This window comes from Carlito syrichta, unplaced genomic scaffold (genome assembly GCF_000164805.1).
Source record: "Carlito syrichta isolate Samal-C Ts95f unplaced genomic scaffold, Tarsius_syrichta-2.0.1 Scaffold307187, whole genome shotgun sequence".
NCBI classification, from domain to species: Eukaryota; Metazoa; Chordata; class Mammalia; order Primates; family Tarsiidae; genus Carlito; species Carlito syrichta.
In genome coordinates, this window is record NW_007251283.1 from 31,157 (window position 1) to 57,766 (window position 26,610).

At 44.2% G+C, this 26,610-nt stretch overlaps 1 protein-coding gene across 2 annotated transcripts in view; it reads left to right on the plus strand.

Annotated features, from left to right (window-relative positions):
• The window catches only part of PPP2R5C (protein phosphatase 2 regulatory subunit B'gamma), a 158,551-nt gene that overhangs the window by 11,998 nt on the left and 119,943 nt on the right, over positions 1 to 26,610 (plus strand). For both annotated transcript variants that reach the window (XM_021715565.1, XM_008064075.1), the window contains exon 2: positions 11,546 to 11,711. The gene's annotated coding sequence lies outside the window, so the exon portion shown is untranslated. The remainder of the gene's footprint in view (positions 1 to 11,545; positions 11,712 to 26,610) is intronic.

Here is a 26,610-nt window from a genome sequence, read left to right on the forward strand (position 1 = left end):
CCCAGCAGGTCAAGGCTGCGGTGGCCATGAGCGTGCCACTGCACTCCAACCTGGGCAACAGAGTGAGACTCCAACTCAAAAAGAAAGAAAAAAGAAAGAGATGTCTCGTGTATTTGACACCATTCACCATCTAGAGCTTATTGAGGGGCCAGTGATTTAATCCTGCCCAACTGAACAATCAGTGTCTTACCTGCAGTTTGAGTTTTTGGAATTGCAGCGTTTAAATAAAGGGAGAGAGCTTCTTGTCTTGTGTGGAAATCCCTTTTATGGTAAAACGCCTAGGAGTGAGGCTTTATCACAAATCCAGTTGCCTATTTCAAAGCACAGAGACTAACGAACATGTATCTGCTGCCCAGATATATATTTTTTACTCCAAATGGATTGGGGTGCTGTTGCCTGGCTGCACAGGCGTGTGTGGGGTGTGGAGGCACTTGGACATTTGGGCTTGTACCTTGTGCTGGAAACTGAAGAGGCACTTTTTTCTGAGCATGAGGAAAGCCTCTGCCATCTGTTCCCTCTACCTTGGGAAGTGTGGTCATTCTTGTTGGCTGCTGGGGAAGGTTGGGAGAGAGGGCCTTGTACTCCTGAGGCAAGCAACACCCTTGACCTCTATACCTCCCAGTGGGTCTGGCAGGGCTGGTCCTGGGGCCGCAGCTCACCTACTCTGCTAGTCGCCCGCACCCCAGCGTGGGTCAGAGGCCTGTCTGGACGGGTCTTTACCTTGCCACGTGAACTGGCCGCTTCACTTCCCAGCTTCTCCAGACGCCCCCGCCACCACGCTCCCAGCCAGAGACTCCAGAGCCCCACATTAGCAGACACTTCCTCACCCAGGGCCCCTGTATCTCTTCAGTAGAGAGGCCCTGAGGCAGGGGACAGCTTATACTTGATTCACGTATCTTCTGTTTTGAGCGGCCAGCAAGTGTCTCCGCATTTCAGGTGGCCTCGTGTTCTGTGTGCAGCCACTTGCTGGGTAGATGGGATCACAGCGCTCGCTGGAAGCTTCTGGAACCACCCACTTTCAGTGGCTTCTAGTGAAGGGGAAAGGCCGGCTATTTTGATTTGGGTTTGACAGACAATATTGAGTTTGAGCAATCGTTTCCCACCGTGAAGCCGAACGCAAAGAGACCGAAGTGAATCCCAGGGCATCTCTCACCTCACAGAATGAGCAGACAAAAACAAAACCACCCACGACCTTCATTCCAGAGGAGTGACAGGAAAGGAAGAATCCAGTCTTTTAAAAATGTTACCTGGGTCAGATAGCTAAGCAGCAGCATCCTTCTTTGTAGTGGTTTCTTGGGATTCTTTTAGGAGTAAACATCTAAAGCTGAGGGAGCACACCTGCTGTTTCTGGGTGTTCGGCCAACCCCAGTGCTTTCTCTGTCAGAGCCCAGCCAACCTCCCCAAGCACATGCACCCCCATTCCCAGCTCCATGGTGCCTCTGCTGGTGGCAGCAACCTGAGAGACTCAGGTGCTCAGAGGGTAATGCAGTGTCACCATCTAGTTCCAGAACACTTTCCTCACCCCGAAAGGAAACTTGTCCCATTAGCAGTCACTCTTCTCTTCCCCTCCTCTGTCTCTGGAAACCCCAGTCTGCTCTCTCTAGATGAATTTGCCTCTGGACGTTTCCTGTCAGCGGAGTCATGTGCTGTTTGTCCCTCTGTGGCTGGCTTCTTTCACTGCTCGTAATGCCCTCAAGGTCCATCTGTGGTGTAGTATGTGTCAGTACTTCTCTCCTTTTTATGGCTGAGTAATATTCTGTTGTTGGAATATAACTCATTTTGTTTCATCAGTAGCTGCATATATGAGTTGCTTTCACCTTTTGCCTGTAAAAAATGCTATGGTGAGCATTTGTGTACAGATTTTTGTTTTCAGTTCTTTTGTGTATATCCCTAGGAGTGAGATTGCTGGGTCACGTGATAATTTTGTGTTTAACTTATGAAGAACCACTAAACTGTGTTTAGTTTCCAAATGTGCTGTCCCATCTTATAATCCAGTGTGCAAGGGTTCTGATTTCTCCATATCTTCACTGACACTTGTTATTTTCCATTTAAAAAAATTATAGTATCTCAGTGGGTGTGAAGCGGTCTGTTGAAGTTTTCCTTTGCATTTCCTTAATGGCTAAAGGTGCTGAGCATCTTTTCACGTGCTTGTTGACCATTTGCATATCTTTCTTGGAAAAATGTCTGCTCAAGTTCTTTGCCCATTTCTTTTTCTTTTTTCTTTTTTCTTTTTTTTGAGTCAGAATTTCACTCTGTTGTCCAGGCTGGAGTGCAGTGGCATGCTCACAACCACTGCAGCCTCAACTTACTGGGCTCAGGTGATCCTTCTGCCTCAGCCTTCCAAGTAGCTGGAACTTCAGCCGTGTACCACCATGCCCGGCTAATTTTTTTTTTATTTTTTATTGTAGAGGTGAGGTCTTGCCGAGTTGCCCGGGCTGGTCTCGAACCCCTGGGCTCAGGTAGTCCTCTCGCCCTGGCCTCCCAAAGTGCTGGGATTACAGTGCCCATTTCTTAATTGGATTGTCTTTTGTTATTGTGTTGTTAGAATTCTTTTTTAAAATTAATTAATTTGTTTATTATAAAGATGTGAGGTGCAATTCAGGGTTAGGTATATAAACATTAATCATGCAGGTACCCTTGTTGTTGAGGTATACCCCTCCCTCCCCTAGCAGTTTCCCTCAACTGGCAATCCCACCCTCCTCTCCTGACAGTTTTCTACTACTGCCAATTGCTTTCTTATAGTATTGTAATTGTTCAAGGTCACCTTATGAGTGAGAACATATGGAACCCAGTTCTTTGTTTCTGTGATAAATCACTGAGTATGATCAACTTCAAATCCATCCAAGTTGCTACAAAGTCCGTATATTTGTCCTTCTTTATGGCTGCATAATATTCCATTGTGTATATGTACCACATTTTTTAATCTAGTCCAGCTTCGATGGGCAACACGGTTGGTTTCATGTTTTTGCTATTGTTTGTTTTGTTTTTTTTTTTGAGTTGGAGTCTCACTCTGTCGTCCAGACTGGAGTGCAGTGGTCGCTCCCAGCCACTGCAGCCTCGACCTGCTGGGCTCTGGCGATCCTTCCGCCTCAGCCTTCCAAGTAGCGAAACTACAGGCATGCGCTACCACGCCTAGCTTATTTTTGATTTATTGTAGAGATGAGGTCTCGCCAAGTTGCCCAGGCGGGTTTCGAACCTGCGGGCTCGGGCAATCCACTCACCTCAGCCTCCCAAAGGCGCGGAATTACAGGCTGAGCCACCGAACCCGGCTTATTTTTGCTATTGTGAATAGAGCTGCAATAAACATACATGTGCAGGTATCTTTGTCGTAGAATAATTTGAGTTCCTCCAGGTATATTCCCAATAGGGGAATTTCTGGGTCATATGGAAGGTCAATTTCTAGTTCTTTCAGAAATCACCACACTGTCTTGCAAAGAGGTTGTACTAGTCTGCATTCCCACCAACAGTGTAGAAGCATTCCTTTTTCTCCACATCCTCGCCAGCATCTGTCGTTGTTTGTTTTATTAATGATGGCCATTCTTACAGGTGGTATCTTAATGTGGTTTTGATTTGCATTTCTCTGATGAGTGTGGCTGAGCACTTTTTCATGTGTCTGTTGGCTGCCCGTATATCTTCTTTTGAGAAGTGTCTATTCATGTCTTTTGCCCACTTTTTAAAGAGGCTGTTTGTTTTTTCCCTTTCAGCGTGTTTGAGTTCCTTGTATATCCTAGATGTTAGGTCTTTGTCAGATATACAGTTGGCAAATATTTTTTCTCATTCTGTGGGCTCTCTCCCTGCTCTCTTGATGGTTTCTTTTGCTTTGCAGAAGCTCGTTAATTTGATGAGGTCCCACTTATCTATCTTATTTCTTAAGGTATTGGGCTTTAGGGTTCTAAATAGGAATTAGTTCCCAGTTCCAGCTTCCATAAGGGTGTCTCCTGCGCTCTCTAAGATTCTTATAGTTTGAGGTTTTACGTTTAGGTCTTTGATCCATTTAGAGTTAATTTTTGTGTATGGTGATAGGTAGGGGTCCTGTTTCAAGCTTCTGCATGTGGTCAGCCAGTTATCCCAGCACCATTTACTGAATAGGTTCTCCTCTCCCTAGTAGTTGTTGGAGGCTTTGTCAAAGATGAGTTTGTTGAGGAATTGAGGCTTTGCTTCCGGAATCTCTATCCTGTTCCATTGGTCCATGTGCCTGTTCCTGTACCAATACCAGGCTGTTTTGATTACTGTAGCCTTATAGTAAAGTTTGAAGTCTGGAAGTGTGATACCTCCTGCTTTGTTTCTTTTGCTAAGGATTGTTTTGGCTATTTGTGGTCGTTTATGTTTCCATATGAATTTCTGTGTTGTCATTTCCAGAACTGGGAAGAATGACGTTGGTAACTTGATGAATATTGCGTTGAATCTGTAGATTGCCTTTGGTAGGATGAGCATCTTCACAATGTTGATTCTTCCTATCCATGAGGATGGGATATTTTTCCATTTGTTTGTGTCATCTTGGATTTCTTTGAGCAGTGTTTTGTAATTCTCATTGTAAAGGTCTTTCACTTCTCTGGTTAGGAAGATGCTGAGGTATTTCATTTTTTTGGTAGCTATTGTGAATGGGTTTGTGCTTTTTATTTGGGTCTCTGCCTGCTAGTAGATGGTATATAGGAATGCAACTGTCTTTTGCGCATTTATTTTGTACCTCGAGACTTTGCCAAAGTCCTTTATCAGTGCAAGCAGCTTTTTGACAGATTCTCTTGGATTTTCAAGGTATAGGATCATATCATCAGCAAAGAGGGATAACTTGACTTCCTCTTTTCCTATTTGGATACTCATTATTTCCTTCTCTTGTCTAATTGCCCGAGCTAGGACTTCCAACATAATATTGAACAAGAGGGGTGAGAGTAGGCAGCTTTGTCTTGTTCCAGTTTTCAGGAGAAATGTTTCTAGTTTCTGTCTATTTAGCAATATGTTAGCTGTGGGTTTGTCGTAGATGGCGCTTACTATTTTGAGGAGGTATGTTCCTTCTATACCTAGGTGTTTGAGGGTTTTTATCAAGAAGGGTTATGTATTCTGGATACTAGACCCTTATCAGATATGTAACCTAAATAAATATTTTTCCCATCCTGTGGATTGTCTGTTCACTTTCTTGAAAGCATACTTTGCACAGACATTTTTGCTTTTTAATGAAGTCTTTTGAGCAGGGGAGTATTCTGATGACAGTTTAGAAAGGTAGATTTAGTCACAGTGTAAAATATGATTGGGAAGAAAATGAGGGAAGTTATGTTCTGATTGTGTAGTCTAGAGGCAATGGAGTTAGTTCAGAGAGAATTTTTAAATTTTTTATTATGGACTATATTCGCATACCCAGAGTTGAGGGGATAGTGTGATGAGCCCCAGGTTTGATGGTCACCCAGCTGTGAGAGTCATTGCCCTCCCCCTCCATATGCATAGCCCTCTCCTTACACTAGGTTATTTTGAAGCAGACCTCAGCCATCATGTTTTATTCATGACTCTCACATACGTGGTGTCTTTCCTTGAGAACTCTAAACACAACCAAAGCACCCTTCAGTTCGTTTGTTTGGATCTTGAATTGAAGTGAGTCCTGAGGCCCAAATAAGGTACATATCTTACATTTGGCTGTGATTTGTGTTGGATTTCTTTTCATCTTTATAGGCTCCTCCTCTCTTTTTTCTCCTTGGAATTTAGTTATTAGAGAAATCAGGTTGTGGCTAAGTGCTGTGGCTCAGGCCCAGCACTTTGGGAGGCCAAAGTGGGAGGACTGAATGAGGTCCAGAGTTTGAGACCATTCTGGGCAACACAAAAAGACCAAAAAAAAAAGTTAACCATGCGTGTTGGCACACACTTGTAGTCCCAGCTGGTCAGGAGACTGAGGCAGGAGGATCACTTGAGCCTAGGAGTTTGAGGCTGTAGTGAACTGTTTTCACACCTCTGGACCCCAGCTTGAGTGACAGAATGAGAGTCTGTCTCACATAAATCAATCAATCAGATGTGCTCAGATATGTTTAAAGAATGTTATAGTCAACCAGGGGTGACTTTGCCTCGGGGACATTTGGCAATGTTTAGAGATATTTGTGGTTGGCACATGTTGGGGGGTGGGTCTGCTTACATCTAGTGGGCAGAGGCCAGGGATGCTGCAAACATCCTACAGTGCACAGCACAGCCCCAAAGGATCACCTGGATAGCAGTAGAGAGACCTGCTGCACTTTCCTCATCTTCTGTGCTTGGCAGATTGCATCCCTGTCACTTAACATGTTCCCCCTCCCTTGTGTTTTCTATGAATTGGTAGTTAGACCTCAAGGCTTGATCAGATTCAGGCTGGCCTTTCTGGAGGCAAAAAGTACTTCTTTTTTTTTGAGTTGGAGTCTCACTCTGTCACTCAGACTGGAGTGCAGTGGCCGCTCCCTGCCACCGCAGCCTCAACCTGCTGGGCTCCAGCGATCCTTCCGCCTCAGCCTTCCAAGTAGCTGGAACTACAGGCGCGCACTACCACGCCTGGCTAATTTGTGATTTACTGTAGAGATGAGGTCTCGCCAAGTTCCCAGGCGGGTCTCGAACCTGCAGGCTCAGACAATCCACTCACCTCGGCCTCCCGAAGTGCTGGAATTACAGGCTGAGCCACTGAGCCCGACCAAAAAGTACTTCTTAAGTGGTGTATCACATGGTATCACACAGTCTCTGACACGTAAATGGTAGCAGTTTGTTCTGTTCGTTATAAAATTGCAGAAGGGTAGAATTTTGAAAGCCCCCAAGAGTGGAACTGCTCAAGTATGGGGTGTTGGGAGTAAGAGAAGAATTAGGCTTAGCCCCAAAGTCAAGATGCATGGACCAAGCGAGGCTCAAGCTTGACCGTAGTGCAGACTACACGATCTCAGGTGATCACCCCACCCTGAACCCCGGTTTCCTCATCTGTAAGATAAGGATGCTCCAGCATCTTGAGAATGCCTGGAAGATGAGAAACAGTCATGGGACAGCTGCTCCCAGGCATCCCATCTTTGCCCCGGCTCCCTCCAGGCTACAGGCACCATGAGATCAGGGCTATGCATGCTGCCCACAGTGCCCGACACAGACACACTTGCAGTGTGTAAAGGGACTGTCAGCGGATGCATGGGGGAAGCAGGGTGTCAGGCCCAGGGAGAACTCCATGTGGGCAGTGCTCATTCAGGGTGCTGGCTGTTCGCCTGTCGTGTTGGCCACTGATGTGTGGCTTAGGAAGAACATTTGTATCCAGCTGCTGGGTTTCTCCAGGACCTTGCTTTTGTCCTCTGCTCAGGGACCCCTTCAGACCTGCCCTGCTCTCCGCAAGCCCTTCCTCCAGTCTGTTACTTGCCTGATCTTGGCAAATGACCTCCACCATCAGATAATTCAGCCCCTTTAAGCCATGAGCTTGGCAGGTGTCCTGTGCCCACCAGACCCAGCCTTTTCTTCGGCTCTGCTCTTGGCTCTGTCCCTTTCATGGGCCCCATCTTCCGGTACCAAGCCCAGGACATCTTCCTGGTCAGTACCTTTCTCTGAGCCTGCTCCTTCCTCCAGAGCCCTGACTCTCTCTGTTTCTTCCCAACTAAATTTTCCAAAAATGTAGTTGATCCACATGGCCTTCTGACTTATCCTCAGCTCTGGTCAGTTTCTCCTGGTGCCACTCCCACTCACCCACCACCATGGCCTCTGTGTTGCCAAATCAGGAGACCTTGGCCTTTGAGTGGCATCTTGACAGCCTTGACTTCCTATCCTCCTGAAGGACTTTCTTCCCAGGATTCCCTCTTCCTTTGCTGCTGCATCTCGGCCCCCTTGTTCTTTCCTGCCTGCTCTGGCTCACCTTCTCTTTCCTTTCTTTGTCGCCTTCTGCCTGGTGGGCTATTGGTTACCATGACCCCAGAAGCCATTTAGGCACCATTGCCTTCCACAACAGTGCCGTCTGCAGCTCAGACAGGCTTTCCTGAGCACCCTTTGGGTGATGGGTGGGACATTCCCACTCTGTACTGGGACGCAGAGTGAGGCAGGTAGGGGAAGGACAGGCCACACACAAATCCCATGGTCCCTAGGGCAGGGAAGACAGACAGCAACCAAGAATGCAAAGAAAGAGAAGTTCAGCTGTTGCTTCGTGAAATGTGGTAAATAAAATTGAATCATTTCTGGAAGAAGTAAGGACTGAGGAAATTGGGCTCCTCGTTTGTCCACATTGGAGTTGCTGTGCAGGCAGCTTAGACTCAGCACGTTCACACTCTTGCTCCCGTTTTCTCTCCCACCTCATTGACTTGCCCTGCTGTGTACTCACTGTAGTCAAAAGTCCAGAAGTTTGCACGATTCCCTCTTCTCCTTCATCCCATACCTGCATGCTGCCATCTTGCACGTGTGGTTTTACCCCTTAATATCTCTGACTCTGTCCCACTCTCCACAGTTATCTGCCACTGTCCTGGTCCAAGCCATGTCTTCACTCTTCTGTAGCTGTTGACCAAAGCCTTTCTGTGGGTCATTCTTTGTCTCCTCCAGTCTGCTGTCCATGTGCCAACCGGCCAGTCTTTTCAAAAGGGAGATCTGTTCATGGCAATGCCCTGCTCAGACCTCCCCCCCTTGGCTCCCAGCCGCTCTTCAGCAGAAGCTAGGCATCTTTAACCTGGGCTTGGTGGCTGTGTGTGGCTCTGAAGGGCGCCTGTGGCCTTCCCCGTCTCATCTGGTATCTCTTTCTCTCTGTTCCGACTTGTGGCCATGCCAAGCCCGGGTTCTCGGTGGTGTCTGCCTGTGAGTGGCCCTGCTGCTCCTTTCCCTGGGGACGCCTGCCCTGACCTGGTGTCCTTGCAGCACTGTGCTTTCCAAAGTCAGTCAGGCAGATGTCCCCTCAGAGTCAACAGGAGTGTAAGATGGCATCTTTGCCAGGACTGAAAGCACCCATGAGACAATGGGACACAGCTGGCAGGAGCGCTGCAGAGGCCTGTGGAAGAGTGAGAAGAGCCCACCTGTCTGAATACAGCAGTGGGGAGGGGTGTCCTGAAGCCAGAGGGAGCTGGGACATCGTTGCAGGGTGTCAAGCAGGGGTTGGTGGAGCAGACTGCCTCTCTGGACATTCACTGCCTGCTCCCAGGAGAACACTGAGGGAGGCCAGGATGGCAGGGTGCGAGGGAGGAGAGCTGTACTTGGAGTCGGCGGGTCTGAGGGATTAATATTCTATTTTCTCAGACGGTGAAAGCCACCCCTCAATGTGTTTCCCTGCATCAGGCTGTCAGTATCTCTAGGACTGCTCACCAAATCCTAGTCTCAGAGGCGTGGGTACTTTACATGCAGTTGATTTTCCTGTTGGGGTTGGTAGTGGCCATGGAGCTGTTTTGTTCATCTCTCTTCCTAGTTGTTTATCAAGGCCCTTATTGTGAGTGCAAGATATGGCATACAGCAAAAGAAAAGGAGACAGAAATGTTAATCTACCAGCACACGTGCCTGTGTGATTTAACATTTAGAACAGGGCAGTTAGTTCCTAGGAATGGCACTTTGTGGTAGAATAAGTACTAGGGGCTTTCTAGGGGCATCCAGAGAAAGCTGAGCAGAAAAGCTTTAACTGGGGGATTCTACTGAGGAGGGGAGTTATGACTGGGTTGTTTTTTTTTTTTTTTCGAGTTAGAATCTCACTCTGTCACTCAGGCTAGAGTACAGTGGCACGCTCACGGCCACCCCAGCCTCGACCTGCTGGGCTCTGGCAACCCTTCCACCTCAGCCTTTCAAGTAACTGGAACTACAGGCACGCGCTGCCACACCTGGCTAATTTTTTATTTATTGTAGAGGTGAGATCTCGCCAAGTTACCCCAGGCCAATCTCAAACCCACAGACTCAGGCAATTCACTCGCCTTGGCCTCCCAAAGTGCTGGGATTGTAGACTGAACCACTGAGCCCGGCCTTGGTTGGGGTTTTTAAGGAAAAAAGACCCATGCTTTCCTGATGAGGTGGAAAGAATGACAGAGGTCAGGGTCAAAGCTTAAGAAAGCATATTGGAGGAAGAAGCTGCAGACTGGGAAGAAAGGGAACCAAGCCCCTCACTCCCAGCCAGAGCACATCTGCTATTCCAGGCACCTTTGAAAACTCTTAGCAAGCATGTCTAAGCACCTTATTTTTAAAAAGAGCAGCTCTTACTGCTTAGTGAACATTCTATTCAAGGTTGAAAGCACATTAGTTTGGGGCTGGAGTTGGTGTGTCTGCTCTCTTTGGCCCTGGACTGGGTGGGTTTGTGCCCCTGGACAGAGTGTGACAGCCTTTTTTAAAGAGCTGTGTGCAGAGACAAACTGCCATTCTTTGGGCAGACAGGAGAGGTGGGCAGTGAACACAATGTGTGAACCACCTTGACGATCGAAACTTGCAACTGTTGGCTGTCACCGCTGGGCCATGGTGGCAGCACACAGCCATGGGCTGAGTCTGTCAGTTGTTGCCCAGAGAACCCTTCAGCTGAGGGGTACAGAGCACAGCTGAGCTCCACGGGACCCCATGGCGAGTCATTCCCCTAGGATGACAGGCCTGAGTGGATGACAGGCCACCCCCAGTGGCTCTTCCACCTGTTCCCTTGGACTTTCCTCCAGCTCTGTGGAGTATTTCAGTTGGCAGAATTGCAGGCTGGCCATGGGGTTGGGGGACAGCCCTGGTGCTGCAGTGCAGTCTGGAGATGACTGCACACCTCAGGGACCCAGAGATGAAGGCAGTAGAACTGCTGGAACGGGAACATTTCGTGAGGCTCCAGGGGAAAGAGCTTTTAACAGCCTTCTCTGAGTTTCGAGAGCTCAGTGGTGAACTAGAAGGGAAAAACCTACACTTTGTGAGGTATTCAATTATATTTATTTCCTGTTGCCGCTGTACAAATTGAGAAACTTAAAAGAATACAGACTTACTATCTAACACTTCTGGAGGTCAGAAGTCTGAAACGGGGGCTGAAATGAAGGTGTAGGGGGCTGCGCTCCCGCTGGAGGCTCTAAAGGAGGACCTGTTTCCCACTTCTGGAGGCCACCTGCCTTCCTTGGCTCTTGGCCCTTTCTGCTCCTCAGAACCAGTCATGAAGCATCTTCAGGTCTCTCTGGCCTCTGCTTCTGTCATCTCATGGCCTTCTCTTGGCTGCCTCCTGCCTCCCCCTTGTAAGGACCTTTGTGATTGATTACCTTCGGCCCAAGTGGATAATCAGGGATCGTCTCCCCATCTCAAAATCCTTATCTCAATCCCATCTGCAGAGTCCCTTTGCCAATTAACGTCACAGATTTCAGGGATTAGGATGTGAACATCTTTTGGGGGTTCATTATTCAACCTACCACGTGAACCTATGTGGCAAATATTTGGAAATCAAAAGTGTGAAGGAAGACACAAGTTAGGTATATCGAGGGACTGCTCACAGTCTAGCATTACTAGAGGTGGGACGTAAGCCTCATAGGCTGGCAGCAACAGGAGTGATGGCTACAGTAGTATGAAGGGGCCCATCCCAAAGTAAGACTTTTGCATATATGTTTTCTGTGTTTTAATTGTGCTATACAATACAATCATTGTACATATTCATTTGGTTTTGTTTTTGTTTTGGAAGCCAATTTCCAGCAAGAAAAACAGTCTTGTTGCTGTTCCACCTACAGCATCTGCCAAAATAAAAGTATCCACCCCTCAGCCCATAGTGAAGAAAGACAAACGGCAAAATTCTTCGAGGTTTAGCGCGAGCAATAATAGAGAACTTCAAAAACTATCATCTTTAAAAGGTAATTTTTATTTGTTGTTTAAAAGTTACTTTTTGGCCATTGGGGGGAAGGAACAATGTTCTTATAGTTTAGTAGCTTCTTATACTTTTGCAGTGTTTGTCTCTTGCAGGGTTATCTTTTCTGTATTTAAGTTTTTTTTAATTGAATGTCATTAACTTATTTATTCAACTAACTTTTTAAATTCCAGAGCTATTTACGATAAAATTTTAATATGTGCTATGGGCATAATATACTAAGAAAATGGGACAAACTGAAAATCTTTTCAAATTAATTGTAATTAAGCTAACCAGTTTTTCTTTTACATTAATTCTTATGTGTTTATCTTAAACTCTAGCAATTCAGAAAGGAGCAAATAGGGTAATTGTAAAAATTCTAGTAGAATTTCTTCATTTCCCTAATGTTAGAAAAATGAGGGCTATGGCTATAGCACTTTCTGGACTTTCTTTGTTATGAGTCATTGGGGGATTACCTGTCTTCAAGGGTTCCTTATTTGAGATTAGTCAGGGAAAAGTGCCCTTTACTTTAAGTTTCCCCCAAGTGATGCACTCACCCCTTTCCTACTGAGGGTATTTAATTCCTAAAAGTTTTCCTTTAAATTTTGAGGTTGAGGTACTTAAAATCTTATTAAGGTAAGGAGCCTAAAGTCAAATGCGAACCTTTAAAACCTTTATAGTTTCTAAAATATAAGACTGGTATGCTAAGTAAAGAAAGCATGAGACCTTTTTCATGCCACAAATGTGTAATAATGGTCTTTTATGATGGATTTGCATTGAATAGGAACTCAGTGACAGCAGGAACTTTGTCTTCTATACATCTGTATTCCCAGCGCCTTCTGCACTTTGGGGGCATGTAACGAACTCAAGCAGATGTGCCAGGAGGGAGGAGAGGCTGAGTGGATGGTGGATTATAGGTGGGTGGGCAGGTGGGAGGGTGGGTGGACGCGTGGATGAATCTCCTCGCTTGCTAGAATCCAGGCTCTCCACTCACTGCATTTTACAGAACTTGTATCTGGCTTATGTGTAGTAATTCTTTGACCTTTGTGGTGGATGATTTGCATACGAAGTCATTTTTGATGAGTCTTTCCCCTCCCAAATAGTCCATGCCTTTCTGATGCTATTAATTCTTTCAGCAAATATGTACTGAGCACCTGTGAAAGCTGTTCTAGGTACTGGGGGCAGAGAATTAAATAAAGCCAAGCCCCTGGAGGGAACAACCTGGTGGTGAGACAGTGAGAAATAGAATCTGTACACATGACTCCTCCTTCCAGAACCCTCGGGAGGCCTGGAGTCACAACACTGTGGCTGTCTGGGGTGGAAAAGGCTGTGCATAACCATGGTTGAGCTTCCATGTTCCAAGCCCTGGCCCTGATACCCGCTGCAGCTCTTTCCGTAATGTGGCACGTTGGGCGCGTGGCTTGCCCCTTTCTTGCGCAGAGCAGAGCCTGTGCGAGCACCAAGGTAGGCCTGAGCGTATTTCCTTTACCTCTTTCAAAGAGTCTCTGCACAATCCTCTTTCTCCAGGCCATCTGTTCTACAGCTGTGTTCTATTCTCAGCCTCCATTTCCTTCATTTCTCATTACACCTAGGAAGAATGGCACACTACAATTCCACTGACACTGAAATTGTCACTGTTCCCCAAAAGGGTGAATTCTACATAGTATATCTACATATCCAGGAGAATTTCACATTGATCAAGCCAGTTCCCCTCACTAGTCTTGTCTGATAATTCTTTCTTAACTGTTCTAAAACATTAGTGCTACTGTATATATGCTAAAATAATTTCATCTAGTTCAGAAAAATAGGAGTTTACTGGAATTACATTGAAGTTATATTTTAATTTGGGGAAGATTGACACTTTTATGATACCTTTCTCCCATCCAGAAAGGTAATATAGCCCCTTCATGTTTCTGGGTCTTATTTTCTGACTTATTATACAATTGTATGGTTTTCTTGTAAATTTCTACCTTTCTATTAAATCTATTTCTAAATACTTCATAGTTTTGCCATTCTTGTGACTGGGTTATATTTTTTCCATTTCTGCTTCTGATTGGTTCTTGCTAATTTCATGACAAGCTGTTGGTTTTTCAATATTTTCTTATGCTATCTATCACCTTTCCAAATTTTCTTATCAATCTTAGTAATTCTTTTACTAAGAGTCTGCATATATAGTCCTGTCATTTGTAATTAGATTCCTTTATTTCTCTTCCAATATTTATATCAATATATACTAATTATTTTAATTTTATTACATCACTAGGTAGAACCAATAAAACATAGATAACATGATTGCAGGCATCCCTATTTCCCCCATTTTAGGAAATGGCTTCAGCAGCACCTCATGTTATGTAAAATTAGCTCTTGGTTTCTGTTAAAATATTTTTGCCAGGCTGCTGGTATCCAACAGTCCATGCCAGCTTGGCCCTTCAGGCTCCCATGCTGGTTGGGGCTGTGCACGTGCACGCTGGTTGTACACTGGTGCCGAATTTTCAAACACCATATGATTTTTCTCCTTAAGATGTTAATGTTATAATTGCTTTGTTAGCACATATAATTATGTGCACAGTGGCTCATGCCTGTAATCCCAGCGCTTTGAGAGGCTGAAGTGGGAGGATTTCTTGAGGCCAGGAGCTCAAGACCAACCTGAGCAACATAGTCAGACCATGTCTCTACAAAAAATCAAAAAAATTAGCCAGATGTGGTGGCACATTCCTGTAGTTTCAGCTTCTAGGGAGGTTGAGCTTGGAGGATCATTTGACCCCAGGAGTTTGAGGATGCCGTGAGCCATGATTATGCCACTGTACTCCAGCTTGGGTGACAGAGCAATACCATTCCTCTCCAAAAAAAAAAAAATCTGTGTTAATAGGTTTTTCTGGTTAGGAGCTATCAATTTTGTCATGTATATTAATATTTTTATACAGTGCCTGGATCTCATTTTCTTTAGAATATTTGCTTCCATATTTCCTAGATGAAGTTGGTCTATAATTTCTTCTTTTTTTGTACTACTGGATTTCATCCTGTCAAAGATACATTTATACCAGCTCTTTGTGCTCTTTCCTGAGGTGGTCTGCAGGTTTCCCCAAAATTCTTTTTTTTGAGTTGGAGTCTCACTCTGTCGCCAAGACTGGCATGCAGTGGCCGCTCCCGGCCACTGCAGCCTCGACCTGCTGGGCTCCGGCGATCCTTCCGCCTCAGCCTTCCAAGTAGCTGGAACTACAGGTGCGGGCTACCACACCCAGCTAATTTTTTTATTTATTGTAGAGATGAGATCTCGCTGCCCAGGCAGGTCTCAAACCTGCGGGCTCAGGCAATCCACTCACCTCAGCCTCCCAAAGGCGCAGGTCTCCACAATTCTTTCATGCTGCCATATCATGGCAGAGATTGTGAGATGCACCCAGATTTCAGAAATAATAAAATGTGGAATGTGTCTGTGAAATAAGGTTAAAAGGTTGACTTAGAGCTCAGCTGGGCCTTGAGCTTTTCTCTACGATACATCTGTAGCTTCCTTCCATAGTGGGTCTGTTTGGAGTACGTTATGTATTAACTAGTACATTGTATTGTTCAGTGAACCTTGTAATCTCTTCCATGTCTGCGGTGGTAATGTCTCCTTGTAAGTTCACTTATTCTTTTGAGTATTTTGTTTGTGTTCAATATCATTCATCTCTACTTTTATCTTTAATTATCCTATTTCTTTTATTTTGTACTTTTCCTCATTAAGTTGAATAGAGTTCACTTATTTTTGGCATGCTTTTTAATAAAATAATTTAAAGCCATGTATTCCTTCTGAGTATAATTTTAGCCCTACCCTGGATTTCATTTTTATTTTTTAACTTTTCAAGTCGTAGACTTTTCTTTTTTAGAGTTTAATTGAGGCATACTGTACATATCTTACAATTTACCCATTGTAAGTGGAAAATTTAATTATTTTAATAAATGTGTAGAATTGTGCAACCATCACCATGGTCCCGTTTTAGGATATTTCCATCATCCAAAAGTTACCTTGTTCCCTTTGCCATTAATTCCACTCTCATCCCCAGCTGCAGGCAACCACTGATCTGCTTTCTCTAGATTTACTTTTTTTTTTTTAACATTTTCTATAGGTGAAGTCATACAATATGTAGTTTTTTACCTCGGGTATAAAGTTTTTAGGTTTCATCTGTGTTGAGTCATTTGTTTCTTATTAATGCTGAATAATATTCAATCACTTTCTTTTTAGTGTTGAGTAGCATTCAATTATATGGACATACCACATTTTGTTTATCTGTTTGCCAGTTAATGGACATTTGGGTTTTTTTTTTAAAGCTATTATGATGCTGCTCTGAACACTTGCATATAAGCCTTTGTGTGAATATATCATTTTTGGGGTAGATATCTAGGAGGAGAATTACTGTTTCACCTTTTAAGTAACTGCCAAAATGTTTTCCATAGCAGTTGCACCATTTGACATTCCTGTCAGCAGTGAATGAGGGCTCCAGCGTGTCCACATTCTTGCCAATACTTATCATTGTCTTTTTGATTATAGCCTTGTGGTTGTATCATGGTGTCTGCCTGTGGTTTTAATTTCCATTTCCCCAATGACTGGTGGTGTCAAGCTTCTTTCCATGTGCTTATTAGCCATTTGTATATCTTCTTTGATAACATGTCTGTCTGTCTGTTTATTTTTGAGTCGAGGTCTCACTCTGTCACCCAGGCTGGAGTGCAGTGGCACCATTACGGCTCACTACAGCCTCAGTCTCCTGGGCTCAGGCATGCCTGGCTTATTTTTTAATTTTTCTGTGGAGATGAGGTCTTGTATGTTGCTTAGGCTGGTCTCAAACTCCTGGGCTTAAGCAGTTCTCCCACTTCGACCTCCCAAAGTATAGAGATTATATCCATGAGCTACTGCACCCAACTGAGATGTCTATTCATGTCTCTTATCTGTTTTTAAGTTGGTTGTCTTCTTGTTATTGAATTGTAACAGTTCTTTATGAGTCTTTTATTTTTTCATATAATACAACAAAAATAAGTTATAATAAAAGTGCAATGTAAAACACACCCACAGTTTTATTATAGTTAGTAGATACAAAAAAACCTATTAACTTGCTATCAAGGTTTCTAAACATTTATTCTCAATTTATTTTTATGTCATTGAGAATCTTCAGATTTGTCGATATATGTAAAACCCTTCTGTTGAGCTTTTTTTTTTTTTTTTTTAAGTTGGAGTCTTGCTTTGTCACCCAGGCTGGAGTGCAGTGGCATGCCTCAACCTGCTGGACTCAGGCAATCCTTCCACTTCAGCCTTCCAAGTAGCTGGAACTACAGGCATGCGCTATCACACTTGACTAATTTTTTAAAATTTATTTTAGAAATGAGGTCTCGTCATGTTGCCCAGGCTATTCTCGAACCCATGAGATCAGGCAGTCCTCTCGCCTCAGCCTTCCAAGGTGCTGGGATTACAGGCGTGAGCCACCATGCCTGGCCTACTGAGTTTTTAATTTCAGATTTTTTTTTTCATTTTTGGAGGTCCTGTTTGGATCCTTTTAAAATCTGCAGTGTTATTTTAAAATATTTTTCTGGTCTCTTGCACATACCATCAAACTTGTCTTTTCTTTAAGTATAGTAAGCACAGCTGTTTTATAGCTTGTGTCAGATAATACTGGTATGTGAAATCTTTGTTGCATTTTGTTCATGATGTCTTATTTCCTTGTGTACCTGATTATTTTTTATTGTATGCTAGTCCTTGTACTCAAATATATGAAATAAATTTAACCTAGAATGAAAGTATCTTCTACAACAGGGATTCATTTTTGTTCTGCCAGACACCTGGAGCCACTGCCAATCTGAGCGTATCTTAAGCCACAATTAGCCAGGCCAGTTATCCTGCAAAATATCCCACTTATCCCCTGTGGTTCCTCTAAATAGAAACTTTTTTTGGCTGAAATACGTCAGAGGTGATGCTGTGTCACTCAGGAGATAGTGTCATTATTGGGGGAGATTGCTTAATCTCGGGTTGCTGATCAGTAGTGTTACTAAATTTTAAGTTTACCCTTGAATTAAGATGATGACAGATTGATCTCTCCATTGAACAATTACATTTCTCTTTCCCCTTCAAAAAGGACTAGTAATAAGCTGCAATGTATTTTTTTGCATCCTGCCAGTATCTATATATGCTAATACTTTAAATACCAGTTAATAAGCCTTGCTTGAGTCAATAGTGTCACTAGAGTTCAGCATTTAATCTGGCATTCTTCTGAAAGCAGTGATTTTCCTTGCCACCTGGAGATATTTGGTTATCCCGAATTACAGTTACTGGCAGAAAAATAGGATAAGCTAAATTCTTTGTCTTTCAGGTGTCTCTGTCTTACTCTGAAAATCTTGATTGCTAGCATCATTGATGTAATTATGGCTATATTCTTTTAAAACAATTCCCAGCAACAGTACTGAGGTTATTACAAATAGTTGGAACTTGGAATTGGCTCATCTCACTGCAGAAAGAAAGAGCTGTTGATATTTTCATTTTTTAATGTATGTATGTATGTATGTATCTACTTATTTATGTAGTGACTGAGTCTTGCTATATTGCCCAGGACTGGTCTTAAATGATCCTCTTGCCTCACCTTCTCAAGCAGCTGGGATTATAGGTGTACTCCATGACAGCCAGCTACTGTTGACATTTTTATTGGGATCCCATGACATTTTCAAAATATCTGAGGTAAGGGTTGGCATCTTATGATGTTTGCCTCCTCTTATCTGAGAATATACTGTGTCTTTTTATTTTCCAATGCCACTTTTTCAGAAAGTATCCTTTTGGGTGTTTTTAAGTTTCCCTTGTGAGGTTTGCACATCTCTTATTAAATTAATGCCCAGATAGCCTATTATTGTTGCAGTTGTAAATGGGGTTTCTCTTCCATTGTGTATTCTAAACAGTTATTAGTTGTTTATATGAAGGCCATTGATTTTTGTGTCTTGCTTTCATATCCTGCTACCGTACTGAATTATCTTATTGTTTGCAGTAGTTTATCAGTTGATAATTTTGGATATTCCAGGTATTAATTAGATTATATGTACATAAAGATAATTTTACTTATTTTTCTAATGGTATATCTCTCATGTCTTTCTCTCCAGTTAACTGATAATTTCAACAAATTGTTATGTAGTAGTGATGAGAGTGGGCATACTTGTCTTGTTTCTTTTCTTTTTTTTTTTCTTTTTTAAGTCAGAGTATCACTCTGTCACCCAGGCTGGAAGGTAGTGGCACACTCCTGGCCGCTGCAGCCTCAACTGCTGGGCTCAGGCGATCCTTCTTCCTCAGTCTTCCAAGTAGCTGGAACTATAGGCACATGCCACCATGCCTGGATAATTTTTAAAAATTTATTTATTGTAGAGATGAGGTCTCGCCAAGTTGCCCAGGCTGGTGTCGAACCTGCAGGCTCAGGCAGTCTTCTCACCTCGGCCTTCCAAAGTGCTGGGATTATAGGCATGAGCCACCATGCCTGGCCTTATCTTGTTTCCAACATTAGTGGAAATGAGAGTCATGATTTTGAACAATTATTTATGATTTCATTCCATGGGTAGCCCAGATTTTCAGCTAGTATAAATGATACTATCATGTAACTCTTTTGTTATCATTGTTGTTTACATCTTTGAACCTTTTCTCAAGCTCTGTTCAGAGGGAGAAACTGGATCAGAGTATGTATATTCAAAAACCCTTCATAGATATTGTCCAAACACTTTGCAGAGAGATGGCAACGTCTACAATATCCAGAGTGCAAGATGCCCGTCCGTTGGTCCTTTCAGTGCTGAGATCATTTAGAAGCTTTAGTTGTTTGTTCAGTGGAAAATCATATTTCTTTCTTTCTTTCTTTTTTTTTTTGTAGAGATGAGGGTATCACTGTGTGGCCCTGGCTGGTCGCAAACTCCTGGACTCAAGCAATCCTCCCGCCTTGGTCTCCCAGAATGCTAGGATTACAGATGTGAGCCACTGCACCCAGCCTTTTTTTTTTTTTTTTTAACAGTAAAGTTGAATATAGTCTTCAGACCTGTTCATGGAAAGGTTTTTCTAAAGTAATCCCTTCATTTAACATTTTTGGTCTGAGAGGTAGCCAAGTGTTATATGTTAAATGAAGAGATTAAAAAATTTTAAAGATATTTGTGGGAGGAGTAAATTAATCATGGACTTCATTTCTTGAGGCCATTCTCCGTGTTCTAGAAAAGAAAAGCCTGGAAGAAGTGAGAGTTATAATAAAATAATGTAGGACTTAATTATCAACTAACTAGGGACCCTGCAGCAGAAAAACTACTGAGTCTTCAGCTTTTGTGAAAACAGTTGTTACATTATTGTCAGGAAAATTTACTTGACTTGTTTAAAATTTGGCTTTTGAATAGCAGTTACATATTTTATATTTCTTGTCCTCCTCTTGTGAAAATACTTCACCCTTATTCAAAACAATTTATTTTCTGATGCAGTTGAAAGTTTTGCCAACTGGGTTCGGTGGCTCAACCTGTAATCCCAGCACTTTGGGAGGCTGGGGCATGTGGATTGCCTGAGCCTGCGGGTTCAAGACCAACCCTGGCAACTTGGTGAGACCTCGTCTCTACAATAAATTTAAAAAAAAAAAGCTGGGTGTGGTAGTGCGCGCCTGTAGTTCCAGCTACTTGGAAGGCTGAAGTGGAAGGATCTCTGGAGCCCAGCAGGTTGTCGCTGGGGTGGCTGTGAGTGTGTCACTGCACTCCAGCCTGGATGACAGAGTGAGAGTCCAACTCAAAAAAAAAAAAAGTTTTGCCATAAAAGTAGGTGTTTGCTTAAAAATGAATTATGCGTATATTTACAGGAACTTTGGCCTCTTCTCTGTTAGTTGAAGAATAACAAAAATGGAGTGTGAGGAAGTTTCCAGAGTGCCTGCTTTTTAATTCTAGTCAGCTTCTGTAAAGCTGAACAGAGAATCTCTGCTTTTGTTAGTCTTCTCTCATGTGTTTTGATTTTTGTGTCTTCTCATGATTACCTGCAATAATGAGGGACACAGCCCTTGAGCTTGGTGAGACAGGTGCCAGTTCACACTAGCCATCTGTGCTGTTCAGAGCATGGGAAGGTGGCCAGACCAAGAACCACAGGTGGCTCTTATCCTTAGGGGGCCGACAGACCCAGAGCTGCCATGGTGTTCTAGCTCCAGCCCCTCTTGGCTACGCTCTGTCGGCAGCTGGGCCATGGAGGTGCCGCCAGGACCACTCACTCTCATCAGTCATGGAGAGCTGGTCACCTGTCAGCCAGCCTGACCCCAGCTGCTTGCCAGCCAGCCAGCCTGGCCCCTCCAAGCTTCCCTGTGCTCTGCAGTCTGTGGGCCACAATCATGGCCTTGACATTGTGCCGTGGTCAATCTCATCTCTCTCTAGGTGGCATCCAGGGCGGTTGGTTTCCAGCTGCCAGCTGTAATCTCACATTTAACATTTAGCTCTGGCCTTCCCCATGCCTCTCAGTATCTTAAATCCAGCTCCTTATCACACACACAGAGGCCACACCTTAGACATTCCCATCCTCTGTCCATTCCAGCACCCACTGCTTCTCCTGAGCTGCCCTGCTCAAGCCTTCCTTATTTTTTTTAACTGTGGTGAAATATACATAGCATAATACTTCTTATTGTAACCATTAAATTCATTCAGACTGCTGTATGCCCATCACCACTATCTCTACCCAAAACTTTTTTATCATCCCCAGCAAAAACATTAAGTCCTCCTCCCCAACCCCCAGTGGTAACCTCTGCTTTCTGTCTCTATGAATTTTCCTACAGTAGGAATCTCGTCTAAGTAAAATCATACAGTATCTCTCCTCCTCTGTCAGGCTGGTGTCACTAGGTGTAATGTCTCCCAGGTCAACCCGTGTTGCAGCATGTACCAGAACCTCACTCCATTTTAAGGCTGAATATAGCATGCCCTTGTGTGAATGGACCATTCATCAGTGGATAGACAGTTGGGGTGTGGAATGTTTCATACGTGTTCCCTCACTACACGTGTTAACTGTTGTGTGCATGTCTGTCTGTGTTGTCCATTCTGGGCTCTGCCAGGGATCCAGGAACACAGTGTGTTGAATGAAGGAATGAAATCCCTCCTGGCCTCTCTGCCTGTTCTTTCCCTGCTTCCTCAGTTTTCATAGTAATGGGTGTGGCTTCATCTCTGGTGGAATGGCCAAAACCCAGCCAGGCCACCCGTCTCTTCCCTTCACTCTACCTGGGGGTTGGTTCTTGGAAAATCCGCTTTATAACTCAAGTGACCTACCATGTAGGGTAGTAAAGATGTCAGCAAATTAAACAAAACAACTGGCATAAAAGCGCTCTGATGTAGGCTTATGTTACACGTTGCGTGTTGGTCTCCTCCGTTCCTAGAACAAGGAAGGAGTGTGAATGGAACCGAAAACGAGCTCAGCCACTCGCCACCCAGAGGCAACCTAGAGAGATGGCAAGAAGAAAGTGACTTTCTTCTAAAGGTTGGCGGTTAGGGAAGGCCAGACTCACACCTCCAGCAGACCATTTCCCTTTGGGCTGCATCACGGGTTTACAAGGGAAACTGGGTATGGGGAGTATGCGGGAGTGATACGGGCGCTGGTCCACGTGATGTCCTGATGCTTATCTTCAGTTATCGCCCCATCTGGTGTATGGGCTGGCCCATCTCGGAGTTGTAGATTGCAGCTTTGAGATCACCTCCGGGTTGGGGGAGAATCCCACTGCCATCAGCTCTGCTTCAAGATTAGCCCCTGGAACTTCTAAGCAAGTGCACAGATAAGTGAACACAGCGCTAGGGCGTCTGTGGGAAATGGGAGGAAAGAACCTTCTCAGGTATGTTTCAAGGCTGCATTTTAGGAAAGGGAGAGAGAGAGAAGAAAAAAGACTTTTAAAATGCATTTTGAAATGAGTGCCTGTGTTGACTTGAAAGGTGTCCCAGATTAGCTGTGGGGAATATGAAAGTGAGCCATGACCACACGACCCAGCATGGGGAGGCTTGGCTTCACCTGCTCCCCTCGCCTGCGCTGAGCTGCCCAGTGACCAGGCTTGCCCACAGCAACAGAGCAACAAGTGCCCGTCCCTTTGTCCTTGCAGTTGGCAAGCAGAAGTTTCCTGGCAACCTTTGAACGTAGCTGAATGTTACATATCTTTGATCTGTCTAAGGAAAAAGTCTATTTTAAACTGTGAAGTGAAGCCAAATTTTTTAGGTTAGATTTCTTACCCAAAAAAGCATACATCACCCATGCTCATCGAGTTCCCAGTTTAAAAAAAACTAGTGCTGACCAACACAGTGTCAGTGCACTGCAGTTATGATGTCGTACTTCCCTGGGTTCAAAAAGCCAACTTTCTGTTAATTTCTGAAAAACCTTGTCCCTAAAATATGGGCATATTCAATTTGCCTACAAAATTGTTTGGGGAGGTAAAAAAATAAAATCTTTGGCTGAATTTAGACATGAACAGTTGAAATTTTTATTCTGAAATACTACCTAGAAATAAAATTGGTGGGATGTATTTACAGGCAGTTTGTTTTTAAGTAAAACGTGAAACAGTGCTGGAGGGACCAAAGAATAATTCCTTTCAAGCCAGGCATGGTGGTGCTTCTGCAGTCCCAGCTCCTGGGAGGCTGAGGTGGGAGGATAGATTGCAAGTTTGAACCCAGCTTACATGATAAAGCAATACCCCATCTCTTAAAAAAAATAATTCATTTTCAGCCTTCACTTTTGTATAGCACAAAGATGATTGTCTTTATGGTATGTGATGGGAGGCTACATTGGGCACCATGGGCCGGCTTGCCCGTTTTCAGCTGTGGAGGGCACATGGGACTGAGTCCAGCAAGACGCCCTTCCTTGGTTATAGTTCAGACCCTTCACAAGCAGCCTGGCCTCAGGAGAGGTTTGGAATGTTGTGAAGCCAGCTAGAAGGCAGGTGGGCCTGATCATAGGTGGTGCGTGGAGGGGTCCACTCCTGAGGTGAGGGTGTCACAGGGGGCCTAGAAAGGCGGTCTGACTTCTGGGGAGGGTGCCGATGTTGGGGTGACTTGGTGGCATGTCCCTGTTCATTGTGTGTAAACAGCTGCAAGAGAGTCCTGTGAGATCAGAGCTGGGTGCTACTGCTCGATTCATTCAGGACACCTGATGGAGCACCTCTGCGTGCTGGCTTGAGGGGCTGGACCAAGGGAGAGTGCCTGTGGCCAGAGCTACAGAGCCAGGAGGTAAGAGGTAGGCTGCTTGGAGGGGGTTAGTCTAAGCAGAGATCCTCCAACGGCTCTGCTGCATACCCTCACCGCAGCCAGCGGGATCTTTCTGAAACACTGTTGGCGACGGCCCATGTTTTTTGAGTGGGACAGTGCCCGCTGCTTCCTGCGTGTTGATGTGGTGGCTGGAGCTGCGTTTAGTTATCCTGCCTCTGTCCCTCCTGAGCGCTCCATTCAACTCAGCAGTGGGCAGGGGTGGGGGCTATTCTGTATGCAACGTTTGCCCTTCTTAGCAACATGAGGAGTTAGGGAGATCACATCTACACTCCTGTATAGGTGAGGGAAGAACTGGTCCAGGGTTGTTCAGGGGAGCCTCCTGCCCCATGCTGAGGCCGCCCCCTCTGTCCAGGCCCTCCCTGAGCAGGTGATGAAAACATGTCCCAGGGTGAGTGATGTGGCTGCATCATGAGCTTCTGAGAGCTTGTTTCATCAGTGAAAAAACTATTCTGGAGACCAGTTGAACCCTGATGGTTTAACCGCGCATACAAACTCAATGCAGAGGTGACAAACTATGGTAGAAAATTAGGCAGTTCAGCTGGGTGCAGTGGCTCATGCCTGTAATCCCACCACTTTGGGAGGTGGAAGCAAGAGGTCCAAGAACAGCCTGGGCAACTTGGCAAGACCTCATCTCTACAATAAATACATTTTAAAAATTAGCTGGGCATGGCGGCACATGCCTGTAGTTCCAGCTACTTGAAAGGCTGAGGCAGAAGCATCGCCAGAGCCCAGCAGGTCGAGGCTGTGGTGGCCGGGAGTGGCCACTGCACTCCAGCCTGAGGGACAGAGTGAGACTCCAACTCAAAAAAAAAAAGGCAGTTCATCACTGATTTGTGAGACAAGGAGTCAACATCCTCAAATCTGTTAGTTCAATGTGTCATGCCTCATTTCTGCTAATTTTTGTTTGGGTGTTTTTGCATACATGATTTCATTTATTCATCACAGTACATCTTTTGTATCAGATTTACTCAGTTCCCAGCACAGCCCCTTCTCTGTTCTTAGCCTATGCCTAACAGGCAGCATTCATTAAGGGATTCTCCCTGCTATAATTTAATCTATATCTTTTAAAAATTATTTTTTAATTCTCATGAAAGTAATATGTGCTTATTTTAGCAACACTGAAAAATATAGGGAAGTTTCAAAATAAGAAAAAAAATATTTATGGTCCAGCAATCTCACTATTGAATATAAATCCAAAAGAAAGGAAATCAGTGTGTTGAAGAGATTTCAGCACCCCCATGTTTATTGCAGCACTATTCACAATAGCCAAGACATGTAGTCAACCTGTGTCTGTCAAAGATGAATGAGTAAAGAAAATATGGTACATAAACAAATATGGTATTGAAGACTAAGCCATAAAAAAAGAATTAAGTCTTGCCTTTGTAGCAACATGGATGGAACTGGAGCATTTGTATTAAGTGAACTAAGCCAGAAATACAAATACCATGTGTTCTCATTCATCTGTGAGGCCAGAAAAATGAATCTTACGGAGTTAGTACAGTGGTGGTTACCAGAGTCAGTTAACAGGTACAACAATACAGTTAGAGAGAAGGAATAAGTTCTAGTATTCAAGAGTACAGTAGGAAAATTATAGTTAACAATAATTTACTGTATATTTCAAAATAGCTAGAAGAGAGGAATTGTAATGTTCCCAACACAAAGAAAAGATAAATGCTAGAGGTAATGGATGGCCCATTACCTTGACTTGATCATTACACATTGTTTGCATGCGCCAGAATATCAGTGTACCCCCAAAATATAGACAACAATTATATATCAATTTTTTTTTTTTTTTTGAGTTGGAGTCTCACTCTGTCGCCCAGACTGGAGTGCAGTGGCTGCTCCCGGCCACCGCAGCCTCGACCTGCTGGGCTCTGGCGATCCTTCCGCCTCAGCCTTCCAAGTAGCCGGAATTACAGGCATGCACTACCACGCCCGGCTGATTTTCTGATTTATTGTAGAGATGAGGTCTCGCGGCCCAGGCAGGTCTCGAACCCATAGGCTCAGGCAAGCCACTCACCTCAGCCTCCCAAAGGCACAGAATTACAGGCTAAGCCACCGAGCCCAGCTTTATATATCAATGTTTTAAAAAACAAAAATCCATAGCCACACCACCTGATAATGACCACTGGATACTTGGAGAGTGATTCTTTTTTTTTTTCCTTTTAAACATGTAGTGTACAATTCAGGGTAGGTATACAAACGTTGATTATGCAGGTACCCTTGTTGATGAGGTGTGCCCCTCCCTCCCATAGCAGTTTCCCTCACCTGCCAATCCCAACCCCCCTCCCCTGACAGTTTCCTACTACTGCCAATCCCTTTCTTATAGTGTTATGATAATTGGAAAGTGATTCTTTTTATGATCATACTATTTTTGAAAATTATATACTCCCTTTTTCACTTATATTTTCATTTTATAAATTTGTAAGTATTTTGATAGATGTATAAGATTTCACTTGGTAGCTGGGCTCGGTGGCTCAGCCTGTAATCCCATGCCTTTGGGAGGCTGAGGTGAGTGAATTGCCTGAGTCCGCGGGTTCGAGACCCGCCTGGGCAACTTGGCGAGACCTCATCTCTACAATAAATAAAAAATTAGCTGGGCATGGTAGTGCGTGCCTGTAGTTCCAGCTACTTGGAAGGCTGAGGCGGAAGGATCGCCGGGACCCAGCAGGTCGAGGCTG